The 25,955-nt window shown below is 42.9% G+C and overlaps 1 protein-coding gene across 1 annotated transcript in view; it reads right to left on the minus strand.

Moving 5' to 3' along the window:
• Positions 1-25,955, minus strand: part of LOC311227495 (uncharacterized protein) — a 97,331-nt gene that overhangs the window by 22,298 nt on the left and 49,078 nt on the right. Inside the window, exon 2 of the mRNA XM_084313173.1 lies at positions 8,876-9,087. The gene's annotated coding sequence lies outside the window, so the exon portion shown is untranslated. The remainder of the gene's footprint in view (positions 1-8,875; positions 9,088-25,955) is intronic.

Below are 25,955 nucleotides of genomic sequence, written 5' to 3' on the forward strand. Positions count from 1 at the left end.
CTCCCCAGTGATATGGACCCTATGCAATTTACATACAGGCCAAACAGGTCCACTGATGATGCGGTCTCCCAAGTACTGCACAGCACCCTCTCTCACCTAGACCGCCAGAAGGGGGGCTATGTGAGACTGTTGTTCATTGACTACAGCTCAGCGTTCAACACCATAGTCCCCACCAGACTGGTGGACAAGCTGATCGAGCTGGGTCTGAGCTCTGCTGTGAGCGCCTGGATCCTGGACTTTCTGAGTGAAAGGCCCCAGGCGGTCAGGGTGGGGGGTCAGACCTCCAACACCATCACCCTGAGCATCGGGTCCCCCCAGGGCTGTGTTCTGAGCCCCCTGCTGTACTCACTATACACACATGACTGTGTGGCCAAGTTCAGCTCCAACTCCATAGTGAAGTTTGGACACAGTGGTAGTGGGGCTGATCTCGGACAACGGCGAGAAGGCCTACCGGGAGGAGGTTGAGGTACTGGAACGCTGGTGGCAGCCTGCTCCTGAACATTGGTAAAACCAAGGAGCTGGTCGTGGATTTTAGGAGAAGACAGCAGGGGACACCCACACCACTGAGGATAAACGGGGCTACCGTGGACAGGGTGAGCAGCTTCAAGTACCTGGGGGTCCACATCTCAGAGGATCTGACATGGACAACACACATAGACTCAGTAGTAAAAAAGGCGAAGCAGCGCCTCTACCACCTGAGACAGTTAAGGAAGTTCAGAGTATCTGGGAAGATACTCCAGTCCTTCTACTCCGGAGCTGTAGAGAGCATCTTGACTGGAAACATCACTGCCTGGTATGGAAACAGCACGGCCAGTGGCGGCCGCTGGCGCTGGTGCCTTGTGGGTCGCAGTTCACGTTAGTAGGTCGAGTTGAAAATGTAATGCTCTGAGATGCTCTGGAGCAATCTCTCTCTGTCTCTCGGATCAATCAAATCAAATAATTAACACATGTATGTTGTCATTTTAAACAACTCACCATTCATTCATTATGCATCAGCAGCAGCTAAATTAATGTTATAGTTCAGCGTTTTGAATCGCTAGCCTATTAATTATCGTCTCAGCAAGCACAGTCAATACTTTTTTCCGTAGCCGCATTTTGCGGAGACAGCTGTGTATAGCGAGAGAGAGAGAGCGAGAGAGAGAGAGAGAGAGAGAGAGAGAGAGAGAGAGAGAGAGAGAGAGAGAGACTCACTGTTTAGTTGAAACGTCCAGGGCAGGAGAGCTTGATAAACATGTATAATCCACTGTTGATGTATTCCAGACCACTGTCCACTGTCTCCAGACTGCATCCGCCATATAGCTTGTTAGCCAAGTGTTAGCTTGTTAGCACAACACAAGTACATTTCTTTGTCCATTTTTCCGCGTCGAACAGACTGCAAACTACCTGGCGTTCTATCGCCATGCTCTAAGACAAACTCTAACCTTAACCAACTTTGAAAGAGTGCCTAAGCTTAACCGTCTAAAGAACTTGCAGTCACGGCATGCTCTGCTGCCTGCATCTCACAACAACACAACAACACAACTATCTCTCACCAACGGACCAACCTAGGAAGCTAGAATTGGAACATTAGAAATTGGATTCGGCCAATCAGAGATCGTCTCTGTGAAATTCTGCTACGGAAAAAAATGCTGGCGTCGGCCAATCAGAGAGCGTCTCCGCGAAATGCGGCTACAGAAATTCTTGACGCTACTGGCTAGACCGCTTCAAATCGCGCCCGGATTCCAACATAATAGTCATATTTCAACGCACAACGCGTTATGCACTGATTGGCTGTGACGGATACAGCGATCAAACTGTGACGCGCACTCAGAGCGCTATCGCGTCTAGCCCGGGCCGAGAAATACAAAAAAATTAAAAAAATTAAAAAAAACGTCACTTCCTGCTCAGGAAACGAGTGTTTTTTATTTTAGATAATAACGTTATATTGTGCATTGGAAATACAAACATACTTAAAATGAGTAAATATTATTCATTTTAAACATGTTTATATTATTTATAGGGCTATAAAACAAAAAACAAAAAACTTAAACAGCAGGTGGGTCGGCGCCCTTGCGCCCCTAGTGGCAGAGCCGCCACTGAGCACGGCACAGGACAAGAAGGCCCTACAGAGAGTGGTACGTTCAGCCGAGCGTACCACGGGTATTGCACTACCATTCCTGCAGGTCCTATATAACAAGAGGTGCAAATCCAGAGCCTGCAGAATAATGAAAGACCCTCACCACCCCAACAACAGCCTGTTCAAGCTGCTGCGGTCAGGCAAACGCCTGCGAACACCAGCAACTAGGACAGAGAGACTTCGGCTCAGCTTCTTCCCCCAGGCCATCAGAGCCTTGAACACTGAACTCTCCACACACAAGCACACATGAGCACACACACAACACACACACTACACTGTACACGCTCACACACTAGCAGCCACTTTAACATGAGCACACACACATTCATGCTGCACACGCTCACACTTATGGCCACTTTACAAAAGGAAAGGTCACTTTAAGAAAAGTATAGTATAACTTGAGATTGTATAATATAGCATTGTATAGCTGTGTACATAAAGACCCAGTGCCTCATCCGTAGCTGTGTATTGCACTCCTGTATCACAGGACCTAGCATGTCCTACCATGCTCTGTAAAAACTCATGTACCTACTTTGATTACTTGTATTATTGCACAATGTCATTCTATTGGATTCTTATTATATTATTATTATTGTATTATGCACAATCGTTGCGGGCAAGACCCCCCGCATTTCATTGTATACTTGTATGCCGTGACAAATAAAACTCTTGACTTGACTGGACTTGACTTTATATGTCTCATATATTTATATTCAGAGTTAATTATATTGTTTACATTGTTTATTTTTCTCATATTTTTATATTCAGATACAATTGCATTGCCTATATTTATGTCTTTCCACTATTACCCTGCCCATACCTGTACCTCCCCTCCCCCTCCCCCGTGCTTCTATGACGCCCACATTTCCCCAAGGGGATCAATGAAGGAATATCTTATTTCATCTTATCTCATCTTATCTTTCTGGACTTTACTTATCCATGATCTATTGTTTCTGCACTTAAAGGAAAACTCCAACATTTTGGGAAATTAGCTTATTTGCCAGCTACCCTGGAGTTAGACAAGAAGATGCATACCTTTTTCTTCTCTGTGCATGCAGTAGGAGTAGGAAGACGTTTGGAACTAGGCTAATGGAGGAACCTACTTCCAGTGACTGACGCTAAGCTAGGCTAACGGTGCATGTCTTCCTACTCCTACTGCATGCACAGAGAAGAAAAACTGTATGTATCGTCTTGTCTAACTCCAGGGTAGATGCCAAATAAGCAAATTTCCCAAAATGTTGGAGTTTTCCTTTAACAATATAACTGGTGGTGGGATGTTATTTTCCGTCTCATCTGTATTGTCTGATTCCTATTATTTTGTTTTCAGAATCGATTGAATGTGTGATTGTGGCCTGCTTGGCTTACAGTGGCGTGCAAACCTAATATCCCCCTAGTAGTGGGACAATGAAGCAGAGCTGAACAGCTGGGGGGACTCTTCTGGTTGGAAGGTTCACTTCCTATCCAGAGCAAAGTGATCTGTGTCCCAGCATGCTATCCCCCTTGAGTTGATTCAACGACATACTGTTGAAACAATACATACGAGAGGACTTTATGTGTATGTTCACTGCTAACACTGTGTGTGTGTGTGTGTGACGTGTGTGTGTGTGTTTGTGTATTTGTGTATGATAATATAATTAAGCATTACATCACACGCAGGAGTGGTTTGTGACCAATAAACCATGCCTAGGGGTGGTTGTTAGGCCCGAGGCGCAGCCGAGGGTCGTTAGACCCCCCTAGGCATGGTTTATTGGTCACAAATCACGACTGCACGTGGTGTAAAGCTTTTATACAACTGCCAGATTCATCCAACCTTATTTCTATACAATAAACACACATTAATCGAAGATTTATTGAAAAAACCATCCGCCAGAAAAAGTAGTTCCCACAACTCCATGTGGAAGCAGCTTGAAGTGCATCCAACCAAACTAACACATCCAACTGTGTATTATTGGAATGATTGAGAGAAGTTGCCTCATGTGGAAGCAGCTTGAAGTGCATCCAACCAACTAACACATCCAACTGTGTATTATTGGAATGATTGATTGAAAATTTATTAAAACGTTTTCTTTGCCCTATAGGAAAAAAACGTTTTCTTCGCCCTATTTTTTTATTTATTTCTTTTAGCCTAAACTTAACCAGTTGGAAACCAGGGGTACAGTAATAAAATTAGCAATCAACCAATCAATCAATTCAATAGACCATGCTCACTTAAAACAGCGCTGCTTCTCTCTCAGTCTGACTCCCCCGCTGTTGCAGACAGGAGTGTGTGTGCGTGTGTGTGTGTGTGTGTGTGTGTGTGTGTCACAGTGTGTGTGTGCGTGTGTGTGTGTATGTGTGTGTGTGTGTGTGTGTGTGTGTGTGTGTGTGTATGTGTGTGTTTGTGGGTACGCCAGCGTCGGACAGTGTGAGAGAGAACGCTGCAGTCGGAAAGTAGGAAGGAAGAAATTTAAATCAATCAATTAATCTATCAATCAATCCGCGATTTTTCTTTTGTTCTAGATTGAGTCAAGACCCATCAATTACATCATCCAACATTGTTTAAAATACTAACACATTCCCCTTGACAGAATCGCTTCATATTTAGTCGTTATGGTGCTTTCAACATAACCATTTGTTGTCCGCGATCCTGTTTTCTCCCGGAGTGAGCCGGGGAGGGTTATGTGATTTGGTTGTGGGCGGGTCCTGAGCCCAGGACCGTGGATTGTTGCCAATAAAGACGTGTGAATGGCCAATCAGAATCGAGAAATTTGCATGCCGTTGTATAAGATAAGATAAGATAAGATTAGATGAAATAAAATAAGATAAGATAAGATATTCCTTTATTGATCCCCTAGGGAAAATTCAGGCGTCATAGCAGCATGGGCCAGGGGGAGGGGAGGTACAGGTATGGGCAGGGTAATAGTAGAAAGTCATGAATATAGGCAATAAAATGTGATCTGAATATACAAATATGAGCAAAAGTGTGTATATTTTAGGACACACTTGTAAAATACCTGTGGATGTGTCTCTTATGGCCACACATGGCCCATGGGGTCGAGAGTGGCTGAGACTCCAAAGGGAAGCCAGCACTTATTTATCTTATTTACATTGTTATCTATGTTATCTATGGGTTCTATCAACCACAAAAGCTGGCTCTGCTACAATCCCTGCTGATGTGTGTTTGTGATGTTTGTGATGTGTGTGTGTGTGTGTGTGTGTGTGTGTGTGTGTGTGTGTGTGTGTGTGTGTGTGTGTGTGTGTGTGTGTGTGTGTGTGTGTGTGTGTGTGTGTGTGTGTGTGTGTGTGTGTGTGTGTGTGTGTGTGCTGCGCTCATAACCTCTGCTCATAATGTCTGTCTGCGATAGTACAGTATGACTGTCTCTCATTTCACCACTGGAGGGCGCCCCAACTTATTGCTTTACTTTTTTTACACAGCCACATAACAGGAGCACGGGGAGACAACCCTGAAGTCTGTAACATGCAACATGCTACTTTGGCCACTAGTGGGCATACACGCATCACATCGATACTGAAGACCTGATAGAAACATATCCTAAGGGCGACAGTGGTTAGTTACACACGCACCATTCGTGATGATACTGCAGCAGACAGGTATTTTCATGCCATTTCACTTCAGGGGAGGTTGTTTGTAAACCCTTACATTAACCTTAACTTTAACCTTAACCTAAACCCTTAACTTAATCATAACCGTAACCATACTGGAGACCTCACACCTAACTGTATCCTCAATGAGAGATGAAGAAAAGCCACCCAGGGTGAAGTGCTCTGACAACAATAGAGAGTCCCCACTACAATATGACTACAATATGACTACAATATGACTACAACATGACTACAATATGACTATAACATGACTACAATTACAGCATCACTACAGCATCACTACAGCATCACTACAGCATCACTACATCATCACTACAGCATCACTACAGCATCACTACAGTATCACTACAGTATCACTACAGCATCACTACAGTATCACTACAGTATCACTACAGCATCACTACAGCATCACTACAGTATCACTACAGCATCACTAAAGCATCACTACAGTATCACTACAGCATCACTACAGTATCACTACAGTGTCTGTTTGTCTCTCTGTCTGTCTCGCTGCCTGTCTGTCTGTCTCTCTCACTGCCTGTCTGTCTGTTTGTCTCCCCCCCCCACATCCTCTCCTTACCTACACCAACCTTCATGTTGACTTAAGACCAGCTGTCCGTGTGCTAATGTACGTCCGTCCAAAAGGGGCAAGACATTATTTCAGTGGGACAGCGTGCGCCAAGTCACACAAGACCCGTTTCCCAAAGCAAAATACCACCTCCATCTCTTGAACGGGTGCATTCCTCCTCCTTCCTTCTCTTTATTTCATGACTGTCTCGACAACCTTCCTAACTGCAGTTCCATTCATCCTGAACTGAAGAAATCACCAAGTCCCAAATCCCCCAAACATGTGATTGTGTAAGTACGAATATTTTTTATAAATTGTTCCCCCATCTATCATCCTGTGACCTTCCCTGAATCTATTCTATATATCAATTCCTGTCCGTTCCACTGGGAGCCCCGGCTGCATGTGTCGGTGGGTGGGATGTACTGTAGTGATTATGGAGAGAGAGGACCGTGAGCCGGGGGTCCGACCACAGAGGAGCTCTCTCCCTTAATCCTTTATGCATGTCTGCTGCTAAAGACGCGGGCGATGTGCTGCCAGGAGCACGGTGTGAAAATAAACGGCCTGTTTTCCCTCCGTGCGCCTCGTTTGTTACTGTTGCGAGAAAAGGTGCCACGGGAATCAAACGTGTTGCTTTTGGAGAGTTGCAAATACCTTTTTTTCCCCCCTCTCCCCAACCAATTAGCGATGAAGACAAGACTGTTAGTCATACTAAGATGCTTTCGTTTGTTTAGACCAGGGGTTTCTGCGAAACACGTATGGCCGTCAGATGTTCCGAGGAGAAGATTGTTCCGAGGGAGTCGTTAGGCCGAATGTAGCGGCTAATGTATGTATGAAGCCTAAAGTCTGTATGAAGCCTAAAGTCTGTATGAAGCATAAAGTCTGTATGAAGCATAACGTCTGTATGAAGCCTAAAGTCTGTATGAAGCATAAAGTCTGTATGAAGCCTAAAGTCTGTATGAAGCCTAAAGTCTGTATGAAGCATAACGTCTGTATGAAGCATAAAGTCTGTATGAAGCCTAAAGTCTGTATGAAGCCTAAAGTCTGTATGAAGCCTAAAGTCTGTATGAAGCCTAAAGTCTGTATGAAGCCTAAAGTCTGTATGAAGCATAAAGTCTGTATGAAGCCTAAAGTCTGTATGAAGCCTAAAGTCTGTATGAAGCATAAAGTCTGTATGAAGCCTAAAGTCTGTATGAAGCCTAAAGTCTGTATGAAGCATAAAGTCTGTTATGAAGCCTAAAGTCTGTATGAAGCATAAAGTCTGTTATGAAGCCTAAAGTCTGTATGAAGCCTAAAGACTGTATGAAGCCTAATGTCTGTATGAAGCCTAAAGTCTGTATGAAGCCTAAAGTCTGTATGAAGCATAAAGTCTGTATGAAGCATAAAGTATGTATGAAGCATAAAGTCTGTATGAAGCCTAATGCCTGTATGAAGCCTAATGTCTGTATGAAGCCTAATGCCTGTATGAAGCCTAATGCCTGTATGAAGCCTAATGCTTGTAGGATGCCTAATGCCTGTATGCAGCATAATGCCTGTAGGAAGCCTAAAGTCTGTTATGAAGCCTAATGCCTGTAGGAAGCCTAATGTCTGTATGAAGCCTAATTAATGACTGTAGGAAGCCTAATGCCTGTAGGAAGCAGAATATTTGGCTTGGCCCGTGGGGTGGCCTCCCGGTAGATGCTTCCCACACGGGAGACCCAGGTGTGAAAATCCAGGTGGGTCTCCCTGCTGAGGGAGGTGGTGGGGAGGGGTGCCAAAGAGGGGGGGGGGGGGGGGGGGGGGCGGAGTAGCAGCTCTGTCTGAAGCCTAGTAAGACTGACATCTCTCCTGGCCAGGGACCGTCCTCCCCTTTGGCTCACTGGCAGATCCTTCTCTGCAGGAGAACATACTGTATGCATTAAAATCCAGGTTTGTTGTGCGTGCAAGAATAAATGTATCACTACTAGCCCTAAGTAAGTTACGGAGGTGGAGGGGGGGGGGGGGGGGGGGGCGAGTATGACAAAAAAAGCCTCAGTGAAAGCTGAGCTTCGGGATTGTTAGAGGCACATCTTATCATTTTGAGAGAAAATTATTAGCCTCGTGTTCATACATCGGCCCATTTTAAATGATAAATTCATTAAACAATATTCGTTTTAGGGGGAGAAGCAATACTGTATTGTATTTATATTATTATTTTTAAATGATTACTCTACATACAAATGTTATCTATAGCACCTTTACCATTCAAATCTAATACCAATAAGTCTACTACTTCCTCACTGCCTATGCTGTGGTTCTGAGCCCTAAACTTCCAAGAAACATCCAGACACGTTTAGCACCCATCCGATCCGTCACTTTGACTGAACCTATAGTTTGTAGTTGTTAGACAAAAAAAAATCATTGATATATGATCCATTTTCAAACGTCATCTAACTTGCCAAAAACAAATGCAGAAAGTCAAGTGGAGTCTGCGTTGCGGCCTCCCCTGTAATGACAGGTCAAGTCAAACAATGTTCCCAGTGTTCCCACATCCCCGCAAATTGCCGTCACGCGTCCGTTTAACGACCACACCTTTCACCCCCCAAAAAAAAAACATAGCCATACTTTCTTACCCTTTTTAGTTTCTCCTCCCACCTCAAAAAACGAAGGCCGTCTCACTGGTCCGGTCCGGTCTGGGTCTCTTAGCCTGGCCTGGCTCGGCTCGGCACGGGCTTGGCTCGCTCTACTTCCCCTGGTGCTGGGTACCTCCTCTGGGGCTCCCCCGAGACATGAGTGGGACCCTGTCCACACGCAGGATCCAGACGTCTAGCTGCGGTCCAGGGCCCTGAGTGAGAGGCGGAGGAAAAAAGGCAAGATGAATGGCAGCCAGTTATGCGCTTTCATGACTTTTCTCAGAGTGCTGGGTTTGTAACACTGAGCTGCCACCTCCATTGCCACGGTGGAACTTGGCATGGGTACAGATCCACAGATAGGGTCCAACGGATCCACATTGCCCCCCTGCCACATCCCCCCCTGCCACCCCCCCCCCCCCCCCCCTGCCATAATGCCCCCCTGCCACATCCCCCCCTGCCACATCCCCCCCTGCCACATTGCCCATTTACCATTATATCAAGGGAGCGGGCAAGTATGTTCCCACAGCCCTATGTTCCCATAGCCCTATGTTCCTACAGCCCTATGTTCCCGCATATGTTCCCACAGCCCTATGTTCCGCAGCCATATGTTCCCACAGCCCTACTGTATGTTCCCACAGCCCTATATTCTGCAGCCCTATGTTCCCACAGCCTATGTTCCCGCAGCCCTATGTTCCCACAGCCCTATGTTCCCGCAGCCCTATGTTCCCACAGCTTTATGTTCCTACAGCCCCATGTTCCTACAGCCCTATGTTCCCACATCCCTGTGTTACCACAGCCCTATGTTCCCACAGCCCTATGTTCCCGCAGCCCTATGTTCCCACAGCCCTATGTTCCTACAGCCCCATGTTCCTACAGCCCTATGTTCCCACTCCCTGTGTTACCACAGCCCTATGTTCCCACAGCCCTATGTTCCTGCAGCCCTATGTTCCCACATCCCTATGTTCCTGCAGCCCTATGTTCCCACAGCCCTATGTTCCTGCAGCCCTATGTTCCCACAGCCCTATGTTCCCACAGCCCATGTTCCTGCAGCCCTCTATGTTCCTACAGCCCTATGTTCCCACATCCCTGTGTTACCACAGCCCTATGTTCCCACATCCCTATGTTCCTACAGCCCTATATTCCCACAGCCCTATGTTCCTATAGCCCTATGTTCAGTCTTCATCCATATCACATCTCACCTTTGACGCCCAGGTAATCCCCCTCTCCCCCTCAGTCACAAATCTAACCCTGTCAGATGCAGAGAAGCTTGTCCAGTCTTTATCTCCTCAAGACTGGACTACTGTAACGGACTCTTCATCGGGATTGCTGGCAAGAGCATCCAAAAGCTCCAATACATCCAGAACAGCGCTGCCAGGATCCTGATGAGAGTCCGTAAACACGATCACATAACCTCCATCCTCCACTCACTAGATTGGCTCCCCGTCTCATCCCGGATCAATTACAAAATCCTGATGCTCACCCATAACTGCATAAACGGACACGCACCCCTCTACCTTCAGGAACTCATCACTCCACAATCCTCCACCCATACCCTCAGATCTGCAGGTAGCCTACTCCTTCAGGTCCCCAATACCCGGCTCTGCACCATGGGTGACCGAGCCTTCTGCACGGCTGCACCACGCCTGTGGAACAGCCTCCCCATCCAGCTGAGGGCACCACAGAGCCGGCCCTCATTTATCAACAATTCTTAGAAAGTGTTCTATTTTCGTACTTAAGCACATCATTTAGAATGTGTGTACGCACAGAAATATCCGGATTTATCAACCGTGCGTACACGGTCCTACGCTCCTCCATGTTGATAAATACCATTAGGTTCTACGCTCCACGCTCGTGCACGATTTTAAGTATTTCATATAGCACCGCCCGTAATTAACCATATACGGTAATGGAACACCCCCATGAAATGTGGAAAAGTGGACTAAGCCAAGGGAAGCGTGTTATGGAGAAATACGTGACAGGCTGACAGACATGTACACATACGGTGATGTCGGATATGATATCTATTAACTTAAAGACCATATTAACTATAAAGACTGTGCTGGAATATGACTGCCTTTTTCCGTTTTGTTCGATTAATACCCAGGGATTAAAGTTCTCCTAAATTTTATTCCAAATCGCGACGGATTTTCAGTAAATTTTCTACCTGCTGCATATGATTTGTAGAGGCATACAATCTATTTTGATGTCGGTATTGGGTAGCCTATATAAACAATAATACGAGAGCATATACTAGAACAATGAATCTCACTGCCATGTATGATGTAGCCTATACGCCATGTGTAGCCTGCCTATATGTGATCAATACAACTTGAACATGAATTCCATCATGTCTGTGTGCGGGAGCTCACAAGGCTGTTGTCACAATGTAAATAAGAACGTGCACTGAAAAGTTACAGTATGTAGTTGGTTGATTATTTGTATGACAGTCAGTAAACCCTTGCAAAAAGTATCCGTTTTATTTAATGAATTGAAAACATGCAGCATGCCTTTCCTCCCGGCAGCAACGACATTTATCAGGCAAATGCCCATCACTGAGTGGAATCCCTTTCTAATCACATAACTGCATTTGTGATGGAGCTTTGACAGCTACATGGGTGGTACAGTAACAGTCTATTGCTCGATCCATCTACAATATCACGATGGACCGTGCCATGTAGCCTATGTATAGCCTGCCTATGTGATCAATAAAAACGCGTATTTTATATTTATATGTTGTGTCTGTCCACTATGTTTATTACTTAGTTATTTCCCCCCCCTATCTATGTAAAGCGACCTTGGGTCTCTTGAAAGGCGCTATATAAAATTAAGTTATTATTATTATTATCACGTCTGTGCGCGGAGCTCACAAAAAAATAAATACTGTCTTTTACTTTTAGTCTCAGTGAAGTTTCAACAGAGGTAATCTATTCTAACCAACAAATTGAAGTAGAAAGCATTTCGTTGTGGCCAATCTTATTTGGAAACATGACACAAAATAATAGTATGTCGTTTTTTATTTGAAACAATATTTAATCGTGTTTGGAGGTGGGTGTTCTGCGTCTGCCCCCCGTGCCAAACAAACAGGCCAACCTCTTGTTCGCGCATGAGCCCGTTATAATTACACTACTGTCGCTATTTTACAATGAACTATAATGAATTACGGGTTATACAGAAGTTGAACACGCCAGTGTTGGAAGTAATGCACGGAAGCTTATTTCCGCGTTGCAGACATGCAGGCTTCATATTCTACCACCGGGCGTCAGGTACGCATGCTCCGAGCTGTGAGATATACGCACAAAGTCACGGACAAGTTCAATTTGATAAATCCCACACTTTGCTTAGAAATTATCGTACGCACGGGTTACGCACATATATGTGCGTACGCAACGTTGATAAATGAGGGCCTTTTAAAGCAGGCCTGAAAACTGAAATCTGTTAAAAAAGGCCTTTGACTGTTAGCTTTTTATTTAAATTTTCTTGTGCTGGCTGCGGACGTTGTTTTTTTATTTTCTGTTTATACTATGTTTTTAATCGCCAGGGTTAAATTCATAATTTACCATCCCTCGCCAGCCCTATTTAACATGGAGAAGTTCCCCTTCTTTGCAGGGCTATAACTTTTTTAATTCTATTGCTAAATTGCCATTATTATGGCCCATTCAATGTCCTATATGTATTGTTCAGGGTGTAGCAACGTTAAACCTTTTCATTCACATATTCATACTAAAATATGGTCTAAAGTATAAGTATGTTTTTATCGTTTTCTGCAGCTTTCTTCAGAACGTGATTTATAGCCCTAAATGCATTATATTGATGATCAAATACAGTTTGGTAGGAATCTGTGCGAGATAAAAAAATTCAAATGGACGTGCTTCTAGAAGTTTCTACGTATCATCTGATGATGACCGGATGGGCGGGGGATCGTTTATAATTCCGTGGGCAGCGTTAGATGATTCATCCAGAGTGAGTCATATGTTCATCAGAGCAGTTAGTAAAGAACACGTTAGAATATAACGCTGAATCTTACCTCGCGCCGCTGGCAGATGAGCGTGGAACAGAATTTTTTCTATTATGGGATGTAGAAATGCCCGATCCATTTCCAGGTTGTATAATAGTATATACGTCAAATCATGTTGTTTTTTCGAGTTATTTGCACCGATCGATGTTCACTGTATCAAGACGGAGTCTCTCTAACGATAGCGAGTGGCCGGACCACATATGGATGAGCACTACCGGTTCAAAGGTTAATGTCCGGTTTGCGATCTGCCGATCGGCCACCAGATGGCGCTCTTGAACCGCTAGAGAGTTGAGAGGAGATCAGCAGTGTGTCTCAGGGCTCCGGAAAGGAAATATGATTTCGATGACAGATTTTTGAAATATTGACATCAAAGACGAGTTACGGCGTCTTCGGCATAATGAGCATGGCTAGGAAAGACGAGTTCCGGCGTTTTCTGCGATTAAAGTGTGTTAACTATGTTCTATTTTTATCTTATTTTTATTCTGTATTTTATTTGTTTTACTAATAACCTTTTTTTTTGAACTATGTTTTAACCCTGTAGTGTAGCACTTTGGGATCCCAGCGAACAAAAAGTGCATTACAAATTCAATCTATTATTATTATTATGTTCCCACATCCCCATGTTCCCACAGCCCTATGTTTCCGACAGTCCTATGTTCCGACAGCCCTATGTTCCCACATCCCTATGTTCCCACAGCCCTATGTTCCTATTGCCCTATGTTCCCACAGCCCTATGTTCCCACAGCCCTATGCTCCTATAGCCCAATGTTCCCACAGCCCTATGTTCCCACAGCTCTATGTTCCTATAGCCCTATGTTCCCACAGCCCTATGTTCACGCAGAACTCCACTCTTCCACCCGAGACCCAACATAATATCAAACATGAATCAAAAAGGCCTCTGCACACGTGCTTTCTGATAAGTGGGTACGAGATGTGAAGGGTTGTTCTCACATACCATTCACCTTGTCGCTTACAGGCGTCGGGTTGAGCATAAGAGTTGGGAAGGGGGGGAATGTCGGTACGTGACTTGGAATTCAGTGTACAACCTTTTTTTTTGTCTGCAAACTGTGAATTTTGTACACGACCTCTAAGTGTACGTCCATGGCCCCCATCACTCATATACATTTCGGCGTATGGGTTCTACAGTTTCTATTGGGCATCTGTCATCTTGAATAAACCCAACCCCCCCAAAATAACTCTGAGACCAGATGGCAGTCTGAGTTCATGAGTTCAAATTTAGTTTAAGCATACAGCCACATCCATGGATGGGTGGCATTAAAGTCTAGAGATTTCTTTAATTTTTTTTTAATTTTTTTGACCTTTAAATGCCCAATCCGGATATTTTCGGACCATAAATAAATTAGGCTTATATTCACATACATTCTGAAAGAGTTGAATTAGCAGATGTAAAATTTATTTTGGAATAAATCAAAATATAGATCTGTTTTACTCCAATGTTTACAAAAAGTACCAACATAAACCAACATACAGCTCCAAAATAAAACTCTGTCTAGTCCTAAGAACTGTTTAGGAACTGTATTGCAATGCAGCAATGAGCGGTTTATGTGCAGTACATTACAGTAACCTTGCAGTTAATTTGCAGAACTTACCCATGATAACAAGAATTGCAGTGGCCTTGATGTTTGAAAACTGCAGTGCAATGCTGTAATGTGCAGTTTAAATGCAGTAAAGTATCATCATCTTGCAGTTAATTTGCAGAACCCACATTACTTAAAAACATTTTTACTTTTAGTTTAAAAACTGTACTTATTGGAAGCAGAATTATTGCTGAAATCATCCAGATTCCGATGCACAGTATCTTGCACATTGTGGAATTGACCTGTATCAAACTCTGCCCTCTTTCCTTGATCCTCCAATCACATCTGTTACTTCCAGCAATTGTGATTGGAGGATCAAGAATAGAGGGGGCGGAATTTGAGATTGTGGCAAGTTTTATAATAGCATCATTACTGCACATACGCCTGTGGATTTATAAAAAAAAATCAACACACAAGCTTTTGTTGTTGAGGTTGATGTTTTTTTTTTTATATACATCCATCCAGCACCACGGACAGAAGATATAGACAGATAGCTCCTGGAATGTTTGGCCATGAAGCTTCTCAGTTACAGTGGGTGACAATATTGTCACAAGGAAAGAAGATATTACCTACCTGGGTTCCATCCTAGAGGCAAATCTTTCCTGTGACAAAATGGCATCCAATGTAATAAAAAAAGTCAACCAACGAACTCGATTCTTGTACCGGATCTCCTCACTGGTAAACAAGAATACCCTGAAGACTCTGGCAGGAGCACTCATTCAAGGGTACTACGACTATTCTTGCACCTCATGGTACCAAAGCACCTCAAAAGCGCTAAAAACAAAATTACAAAGATCTCAAAACAAACTGGTCAGACTACTGCTTGACCTTACTCCTAGAACCCACCTCACCCCTGCCCACTTTGACAACCTAGGATGGCTAAGAGTAGACGACAGAGTACAGCAACTTGCAATGGGCCTGGTCTACAAGACCAAGGCCCACTACACTACACGACCAAGGTACCCATGTACATGTCAAAATACTTCCCAAAGGTCAGTGAATACCACGATCACAACACCAGAGGGAGCTCCACAAATCCACAAATGTTAAACCCAGATTCGGCTCAAACAAGGGACTAAACACATTTCGCAATTATGCCACATGAATGAATGAATGAATGAATGAATGAATGAATGAATGAATGAATGAATGAATGAATGAATGAATGAATGAATGAAAACTTTATTTAACAGATTGCAGAATGGGTACAATACAGTACGGCTCAATACATACAATTGTTAAGGGGATGCAGACCTGAGAAAGACGTTTGTCTTGTTTCCATCAGGGTCCCCCATTTTCATTTCATATAGACATTTATGACATACACAACATACATGACATTTATGGCATAGGGACATCAATGTGGAACGCCCTACCCAAAGCTGTAAAGGAATGTGAATCACTACCCACTTTCAAAAACACTCTCAAAAAACACCTACGGGAGACTGCAATTCGAAACTGGCCCCTGTAAATGTCCTAACACAACCCCCTCCAATGTACAGTAAATTACCAAGTACGGTCTTGTAAATATTCCAATGTACAGTGTTGCTTGTACAGTTGTACAGTGTGTCCCCCCCCACCCCTCCTACCCAACCCCCCCCCCCCCCCCACTCCTACCCAACCTCCGCCCCCCCCCCCCCAACCACATCCAATGTACAGCCCCCCCCCCCCCCCCCACCTACCCAACCTCCTCCAATGTACAGTTTCTATGTCAAATGTACTCTTTTTTCTGGACTCTTTTCGTATCACAAACAGTACTGTATTTGCAAATCTGGTATGTCATAAATGTATAGATGTAGCAGTACTGTCTATCTGTATATCATGTATGTCATATATGTTACGATGAATTTAAAATGGGGGACCCTGATGTAAACAAGACGAAAGTCTTTCTCTGGTCTGCATCCCCTTAACAATTGTATGTATTGAGCTGTACTGTACTGTACCCATTCTGCAATCTGTTTTCAATCAATCAATCAAAGATAGAGAGATTACAAAATAGCATTGATGTACAGTAGTAGCAGTATTTAGTGATAGAGAGTTGATGCCAGTCAGCATTTGCAGTCAAGTCCTTTTTTTTTTTTTTTTTTTTTTTATCCTTTATTTATCCAGGAATGTCCCATTGAGATACAAGATCTCTTCTTCCAGGGAGTCCTTGCTAGTGACTTTGAGAGGCGTAAGTGGAGCAGAATTAACCCCTCGAACCCTGCCCTCTTTTCTTGATCCTCTTGAATGGCCACTGGGAAGTGACAGTTGTAATTGGAGGATCAAGAAAAGAGGGCAGGGTTTGAAATAGGTCAATTGACTATTTTCTTCACAAATCTTTAATAATTATTTCCAGAACTTGGATATCCCAATAACAAGGCTTGTGATAAAGCAGAAGGCCTTTCCTAAGGCAAGGCTAAATGATTTAGTCATATACAGACTCTGCAACCAAAATAGCCTTTATGCATCCATAACAGATATGACATAAAAGTTTACCCTGTTTGACTCCAGTATGATAATAATAACTATAAAAGACAAAACATGGATTTGGCAACCGTGAAACTTATTTACAGCAGACACCCAAGACACATCAGACACAATGTACCACTAAGATCAAACTGAATCTCACTGCAGTCGAAAAGATCCCATGAATTCTCCCAAATGTTATTCTCTGCACAGACTAAAACTAAAGCACATGCTTGGCGGAGAAAATGCGAGTCTCTTGTCAACAACAAAGCCCGGGAAAAACAAAGGAAATGAATGGACGCTTTGAAACCCGTGCATTTCCACCCGACCTCCAAGGATGTGTCAATCCTCGCGGCCTGCAGACAGAAACCAGACAAAAACACATCCATTTAATTTACCAGACAGGCCTCCACCATGAATCATACTGTGTAGCTTGTTTAAATAAGTTGGACACAGCTTTCGCCACAGATTCCCCCTGTGTGTGTGTTAGTGGAGGGGGCCAACAGACGAGGGGGAGGGGGGTTAGAGGACATGGGACATGTCCGTAATGGAGACGGCCACGGCAGCCTGGGCACATCGTTGCCACGGAGATGGAACCGCGGGAGAGGTGATTGTATGAACGGCAGAGGTAGAAAGCAACGGATTACCACACACTGCTCGCTGACACTTTCCTCAAGTTCAAGTTCAAGTTCAAGTTCTTTAATAGTTGTCATACAGAAGTACAGAATACTTTCATCCTCTGTCCTTGTTTGCCAAAAATTTGCCTGTTTTCCAACACAGCATTGACTATGGCTATCTTAATCACTATCAAGGTTACCGAAATTCATAAAAAGATTTGTTATTGTAACAACCCAATACATTTTTCCTGCCAATCAACATTGTGCTGTCAGAACAGTCTTATGTGTGCATGTTTTTCATGTAAATGTTAACATGTAAGACTCGAATTATAAATAGATAAATCTAGTGATCTATGCATAATTCTTACAGAATCTCTCAGTTAAAACACGATTATGTAAGTGTTGTGTTTATGTGAAGCAAATTCTGGCCAATTTCTTCAAGTTTAAACATTTTCAACTCGAGTCACCGCCGTTCGCTGCAGCCTAGACCAAAGCTGGGTCTCTGCACCTCCGTTGATGTCTTTCAATTGACTTGTATGCATTTGCCATGCCTCTTAATTTCGCTTTGTGTCATATTTGAACGTACAGGCACTCTGGCACACCTGGCTCACGAAATTCAGATCAAATGTCAAACTAGGCTTTGCAGATCAAATAGAAATTAAGATCCAGCATTTGCAAAATAAAAAACCTAAAACAGTTCACTTCATGGATTTGTACACGTTTACTATGTCCTGGTTTGTTGCCAACAGGAAGTGTTAAAGGCTCCATGAAAACAAAATAGATGTTCTTTTATCATATGGCTTACACTGATTGTCATGTATGTGCCAGTATCTGTCCCAACAATGACAAATACGTTGTTTCGTAGGTATTCTTAATGGTATTTTAGAGTTTGTAATTTCCTGGAAAATGATTAAAAAAAAGAATGAATTAACATACTAGCGTATACTAATTTAGCATCCAATGAAATGCTTTAAAATGTTACATTTTAGCTCGCTAGCTTACTAATAAGTAATAACTAATGTTGTGTAACATTGCTAATGTACATTGCTAACATTAGCTTGCTAGCTAATAGGTCGGCCGTAATGCATATTCATCAGCACTATTGGCTACTGTAAACGTCCAATGTTCCACAACAAATCCCTCCCTAGCTTCCTGTTGTTACAGGAAACGCATTAATATACGTGGAATCAAATAGCATTCTACTAGCTGTTTCATGGGACTCACAGAAGATCTCATTGAGTCATGGTGTCCTACTTAAAACACCTGTTATTATTCCATTAATTTTTTGGCACAGCAAACAGCACTGCACTTTAGCTCCGTCTATTTACATTTCTTATTTAAATGTATTTTAAAAAGTTTTAAACATTTTAAAACGTTTTTCTTTCCCAGCAAATCTTTTAAATTGTGCCACCTGAACAATGCAGGTGAAGCATCTACCTACCTTGTTTTAACGACAAAAGTATTGTGGTTGAAATCTCATAATCCAAGCACAAAAGCTATTAGGATGAATTCATTATCAATTATGATGTGAATAAATCTCTCAGTAAGGCATTTATTTTCATGTTTATACGTGACATGGCTTGCTGGAGTGGTCAGAATTTTTTTTATTGCAGCTTTAACTACAGGGAATAGTTAACTCCACGTAGTTCAACAACTTCTAACTCTTGCAGCGATTGCACAGCCACTTTGGGTCATGCAGTTCGTTAATAACGACCGTATTTCTCCCAACGCCGCCAACAGATATGATTTCTCAGCTGTTTTCCGGCACAGTTTGAAATAAACACAGGTTTCTGCACTTGAACTATCTGAACTCTCCTGGCCGCTCCTGCGTATTCCCACCGCGGAAACGCATCTCTCGGCTCTCATCCCCGGTGTTCTGTGGCAACGTCGACCCCTTCCTCCACCCCTCCTAGTGTCCTGGGAGGACATGGGAAAAAACTATGCGGTTCACTGGTCCGTCGGCGCTCAGACGGCAGGAGTCACAGGCCAAAACATTCAGCTGCAAGATCTCCCTCCTCCTCCTCCTCCTCCTCCTCCTCCTCCTCCTCCTTCTCCGCCACATCCTCCGTCTCCCGCTGCTGCCTTATTTACCATATTTATCACTTCCACAAGGCTGCAATAAAATTCTCACATTATTCCCTAAAGGTTTCCAAATCTGGTGAGCCCGTCAAGCGTCGGCATTCCCTAAACAGGGAATATTTCCTTCCCATATACATATACATAACATATATATATATATATATATGCAGGAGGGGGGGGGGGGGCGCCGACGTTAATGCAATCATTTAGGATTTTGATGATTGTGAAGATCTTCAACGGTTTCCTGCAATGAGTTTGGTCCAAGGCCAGTTCTCGTTTGATGATGAATAGAACGGAGTAGCAGAAAGTGCTGAACTTCTCTTCAAATAGGGAGGTGTAGTGGTTACATCATTGGTGTTTCCCGCGCGGTGCACCCTCCTTGAAATCGCCATGTATTTCCAATGGACCCATTTCTAAATCGTCTCGTTTAAAACGAATAAAGCATGAACATTGGCATGGTGTACCTTTCTGTGTGTATTCATCCACAATCTATAGCTCAACATGAAAAAAGTAATCGTAAGAGTAGCAAAATAACAACGTTTATGTTTTCGTTCACTGAGGAACTTCACTTCACTTTGGCGCTGCTGACTGACGTCACCACAGCGTAGACTCCTGGCTGTATTAGGCGACAGCACTGAACGACAGGCGTTCTACTGGTAAGTGTAGTTATTTTTTTTACGACAAATTAAAAACCTTATAACTAACTTTATTTCAACCAAAAATGTTTTTGATAGAAGGGAACTCATTTTGTGCACAAATGGAAAGCTTGCCAATGTTCACGAGGCAGAATTATTACAATAGCCGATAATAAATGTTTCCAATGATAAATCCCTATACGGGTGGACCGCGCGGGAAACTAAAGTGACGTCAGACTACAACACCTCCCTCAGGCTAACAGCCCACTCAGCTTCAGACCGGCGTTTTGTGGACACGGTGTCTTGAGCGTCTATGGTAATTAGGCACGGATGAAGATGCTGTTCTCATCACATTCTTTTTTGCTTCTTTTTTTTCTTCAAACTAGTGCACTCCAAGAAAACATCTGAGAGAAGCTGGATTTTCAACTCAATATGCAGCCGCATCCGCATGGGATCACTTAATAGAGGCCTCGCACAGAATGTTTGTGTCTTCCGTCTTGGTCCCTTCCAAGATGGCTGCCTGTAACATAGCCACCATTGTTGCTATGTGTTGATATATGAGAAAAGAAAAACGTGATCATTTGGTGTCTTGTTGCTGGATCTTGTACACACAGGCCACGGTAGAATAGTAACATCATGCTTTCCCCAGGGCTCGATCCACAAAGAATGGATTGCACGGAGCAAGTTGCACCCTTACTTACAATTCCTTATGAATTGAAAATGGGGGACCCTGATGTAAACAAGACGAAAGTCTTTCTCTGGTCTGCATCCCCTTAACAATTGTGTGTATTGAGCTGTACTGTATTGTACCCATTTTGCAATCTGTTAATAAAATGTTCAATCAATCAATTAATCAATCAATCAATCAATGGTCTGGATTCCCAGAATGATATCTGCACGGTGATTGATGACAATTTTATTAACAGATTGCAGAATGGGTATAATACAGTACGGCTCAATATACACAATTGTTAAGGGGATGCAGACCAGAGAAAGACTTTCGTCTTGTTTACATCAGGGTCCCCCATTTTCAATTCATAGTGATGAATTGTAAGTAAGGGTGCAACTTGCTCCGTGCAATCCATTCTTTGTGGATCTAGCCCCCAGTGTTTTCCCTACTCTACCACTGCACAGAAATGAGCCATTTTCTTTTTAAAGTGGTTACCAATGGTTACATGCAGCCATGCTGGATGAAAGAGAACTATGCTAACATTCCGTGCGAGAATTTTGGGGTTCAGTGCCTTGCTCAAGGGCAGTTAGGCAGGATGGTGGGCACCGTAGATGTAATACCAGCCACCATTCAGTCACCAGCTCACAGCTGGAATACACCCTCCTGTCTGAGACGGGGATTGAACCAGCAACCTGTTGGTTACTGGCCGGCCTCTTTACTTCTAGGGAATCCTGCCTAGAGGGCTGGGAAGGGTTGTTTATCTATACCAGTTGCCAAACTATATATCTGGATTTCTGTAATCAGGCTGTAATCAGCTGATTGGATTAAATAAACGTTTTGCTGAACGTAATTTGTGTTCGGTTGAGTGTGTATGGTCCCTCGTTCCAAAACGAGAGAAAATTTAACAAAACGGCAACATGTGGGCCCTCTTGAGGACGATTTGCCCACCGGCACGACACGCCACTTTGGCGACCTCTAACGGATCGGGTGTGCATATTTTTTAATACAATATACATATCGACTCAAAGCCCTATTTGTTGCCTGTCGATTACCGTTTACATGCCGATATGTGAGGCGTGAGCCAAAGTATTTTTTTCGAATACCACCGGCGACTCCCGAGGCTCTAACTCAGTCAATCATTTGTCAATCTCGGAAATTACAGGGTTGGACAGGGTTGTAACTTGTAACCAATGAGTGTGGCTTTCCAATGATACCCCACATGGGGATGAGCGAATCAGGGATCTAGGTGAAAAGTCACGAGCGAACACAGGAAGTAAAATATTTGCCGAATGCATTGGAGTCTATGAGAAAATGGAAATCTGCAGAGCATTTCTGAATTTGTATGAAATTTGGACATGTACTACTACATGTGTTTTTTCAGCCATACCAATTTTTTTGGAAATATAATTTTGGATATTCAACTACTACAGAAAAACGTGAGTACACAAGTTCAAGTTCAACTCAAGTTCAGACCTATGTTACTCTATTTCATTAGCACTAAAAGTGAATTTTCTTTATTGTATCAGAACTCTCAGAATGTTATATTTGAAAAGAGACCAGACTCATGCATGTGCTATAAGTATAAAGTATAGTACTTTGGTTTGCAAAAAAAGTATGCCATCCTCAAAAACTAAAACTAAAATGGCCACTTTTGGGGGTGCCTGTTAAGAGGTTAAAGAGAATGTGACTTCTGAGATGTCACCTTCTCCACCGTCGCCTCCCCAACTACAGCGGCGCCTCTCTACCTTTCTTGTGTCCATGACCACATTGACACAAATTAGGCCCGTGGACCCGCCGTTTTATTTTTTGTTTCAGGGACCCTGAAAAGATCTGATACGATTTAGTCCACAATTCCACAGCAGTGGATGCTGTCGTTGAGAAGATGACAGTGGAGAAAATTTACATTTACCGGGGCAAGTTTTGAATTACTGCCTCCCGTAGGTGCTCTTTTAGAGTGGTTTTGAAGGTGGGTAGGGATTCACATAATTTTACGGCTGTGGGTAGGGCGTTCCACATTGTTGTTGCATAATTGCGAAACGTGTTTAGTCCCTTGTTTGAGCCGAATCTGGGTTGAACATGATTTGTGGAACTCCCTCTGGTGTTGTGGTCGTGGTATTCACTGACCTTTGGGAAGTATTTCGACATGTACATGGTACCAGTGGTGTAGTGTATCTTGTAGACCAGGCCCATTGCAAGTTGCTGTACTCTGTTGTCTACTCTAAGCCATCCTAGGTTGTCAAAATGGGCAGGGGTGAGGTGGGTTTTAGGAGTAAGGTCAAGCAGTAGTCTGACCAGTTTGTTTTATGATGTTTGTAATCTTGTTTTTAGTGCCTTTGAGGTGCTTTGGTACCATGAGGTGCAAGTATAGTCGTAGTACCCTTGAATGAGTGCTCCTGTTAGAGTCTTCAGGGTATTCCTGTTTACCAGAGAGGAGATCCGGTACAATAATCTTGTTTGTTGGTTGACTTTTTTTATTACATTGGTTGCCATTTTGCCTTTAGGATGGAACCCAGGTAGGTAATTTCATCGTTCCTTGTGACAATATTGTCACCCATTGTAACAGAGAAGCCTTTGGCCTTGCTCAATACCATAGTATTTTTACATCTGTATCACTGTACATAATAATAATCTGATTGGCACTATTACTCAGTAGTACTCATTTATATATTTCATACCCAGTTCAATCCCCTGTACATTGTATATTACTAAAGCACTTTACTTTTACATTTGCACTCTGGTTGGATGCCAAGCTTCTTTCCGTTTGTACTGTACTTATGCTGTGTGTATGATGACAATACATTTGAATCTAATCTAATCTAATCTAAATGTAGGGGTCCTTGGGACTACATCTGATCAAATGGTAGGGGGGGCCTAACGCGTACCAATCCGGGGGTCCTCGGCGAGGAGCGAGTTCGAGAGCGCGCCGCCTTTACACAGTCGATAATCCCATACAACAAAGACCATTGATGCCGGAGACCCCGGGAGGAACGAGCGCCTCTGCCAACACTTACAACCACAGCCGGGTCGGCTTGGTGATGAGCCACCAGTCTTTTATCATCCCGGCTCGGCTTTGAAAATAATCAAATTTCCATTTCTCTTGTTTTCTCTGCTGAACGCTTCCAGATGGGGGGAACTCCAAATGCTCGATAAACAAACCCGGCGAGGAGAAGGGAAGAGGCACATGCGAGGAGGTATATAGTGCAGACCGTGTGGTTGCTTTACACAGATACAGGGGTGCCTGTCTTAATGGAGGCCTTGCACGGAATGTTTGTGCAGTCCTCTTCTCTTCCAGCATGGCGGCCGCCGGTGAGACCCACGTTGGCGACCGGTTCTCGAAAATAATAAAAACGCCTTGTTTCTGTGTGGCGTGGAGTAGGTAAAACGTTTTGGAAAGAGCACGATATCACTAGTACCGCTGTGTTACCGCTAGTATCCGGTAATAAGGCATAAAATTATTAATTTTTAGTTTTTGATATATTTCGCATAGATTAGATTAGATTAGATTAGATTAGATTTGTATTAGATTAGATTAGATTAGATTAGATTAGATTAGATTCGATTAGATTAGATTAGATTAGACTAGACTAGATTAGATTAGATTAGATTAGATTAGATTAGATTAGATTAGATTAGATTAGATTAGATTAGATTAGATTAGATTAGATTAGTTTGGATTAGATCAGATTAGATTTGATTCAAATGTATTGTCATCATACAGCACAAGTACAGTACAACGAAAAAAGGTTTCGCATCCAACCAGAGTGCAAATGTAACAGTAAAGTGCAATAGTAATATACAATGTACAGTTGAGTGAACTGGGTATAAATTATATAAATTAGTACTACTGAGCGTAATCAGATGTATGTACAGTGGTAGAGACATAAAGACAGTATGGTAGTAGTCACACTTGCCAGCAGTGTAACTAGTAAGAGTAGGTAAGGGATATGTACAGATATAGATGTAGTATCTAGATATATGTAAAATTATTATGTACAGGTATGTACAGACAGATTTGGATATATGGCGACCGTTGTTCCATACATACAGTAGCGGCCATCGTTTCTTCCAACATGGAGGACGAGCGGGCATTCTAAACATTCCGTGCAAGGCCTCTTATTGGCTTGTGGTCGGGTCTGGCTTTTGCATTTAGAAAAAGACGATTGGAATAATCGGGAAACAGTCTCTCCTCTTTTCCAAAAGGAATATATAACAAGGGTGGTTGACTGTGTGAAGCACTGGAGTACATTGTTGACCCGCAAGTCATTCAATCCCAATGAAATACATCATGTTTCATATAAAACGCTGCCTGGGTGGAGGACGTGCTCACGGTACTAAACGAAAGGCTGAGAATGGTTGTCCTCTAAAACAGTGGTTCTCGGAAATAGTAAAATGGACTGCATTTATATATTTATATTATTTATATAGCGCTATTCATCGTCTATGGAGCAGCTCCAAACTTTATACCTGATTACATCACAAGTTTGAGCTTTCGTAGGCCATGGAAATAACAATAACAAATTGTTTTATACTGGTATCTCCTTATGGAACAGCTGCCATATGCACATCAAGCAAAGCCAGACTAAAGCTTTTTTTTTAAAACAAAAGTAAAGGTGATTCTTTGGGAAGAAGTGTACGATTGGAGATTATACACATTTTCCATCTCTTAGTGTAGTGCAGGGTACGAAATTTATTTTATGTCTTGTTGTATTGTGTTTTTATTGTTTTATGTTTTTATTGTTATTGTGTTTTTATTGTGTTTTTATGTTTTCCATTGAGGACCACTTTGGAAATAAGTGTTTTAAGTAATGCTTTTAAGTGCAGTCCTCTGGAGTACAGGGTCATGATACTTCAATGTTATGTATGATACTTGTAATTTTCCTAATAAAATCGAATAAAATCAAAATATTTGATTTCTTAATTTGATGTTCCGCTTTAAGTGTGTTGAAAGTACATTGTTGGATGTGATTTATCTTGAGATATCCACGGCGCGGGTGATTGGGGTGGGGCAGGCTGGTATT

The sequence above is a fragment of the Notolepis coatsorum genome (genome assembly GCF_963971535.1).
Source record: "Notolepis coatsorum genome assembly, chromosome: 1".
Classification (NCBI taxonomy): domain Eukaryota; kingdom Metazoa; phylum Chordata; class Actinopteri; order Aulopiformes; family Paralepididae; genus Notolepis; species Notolepis coatsorum.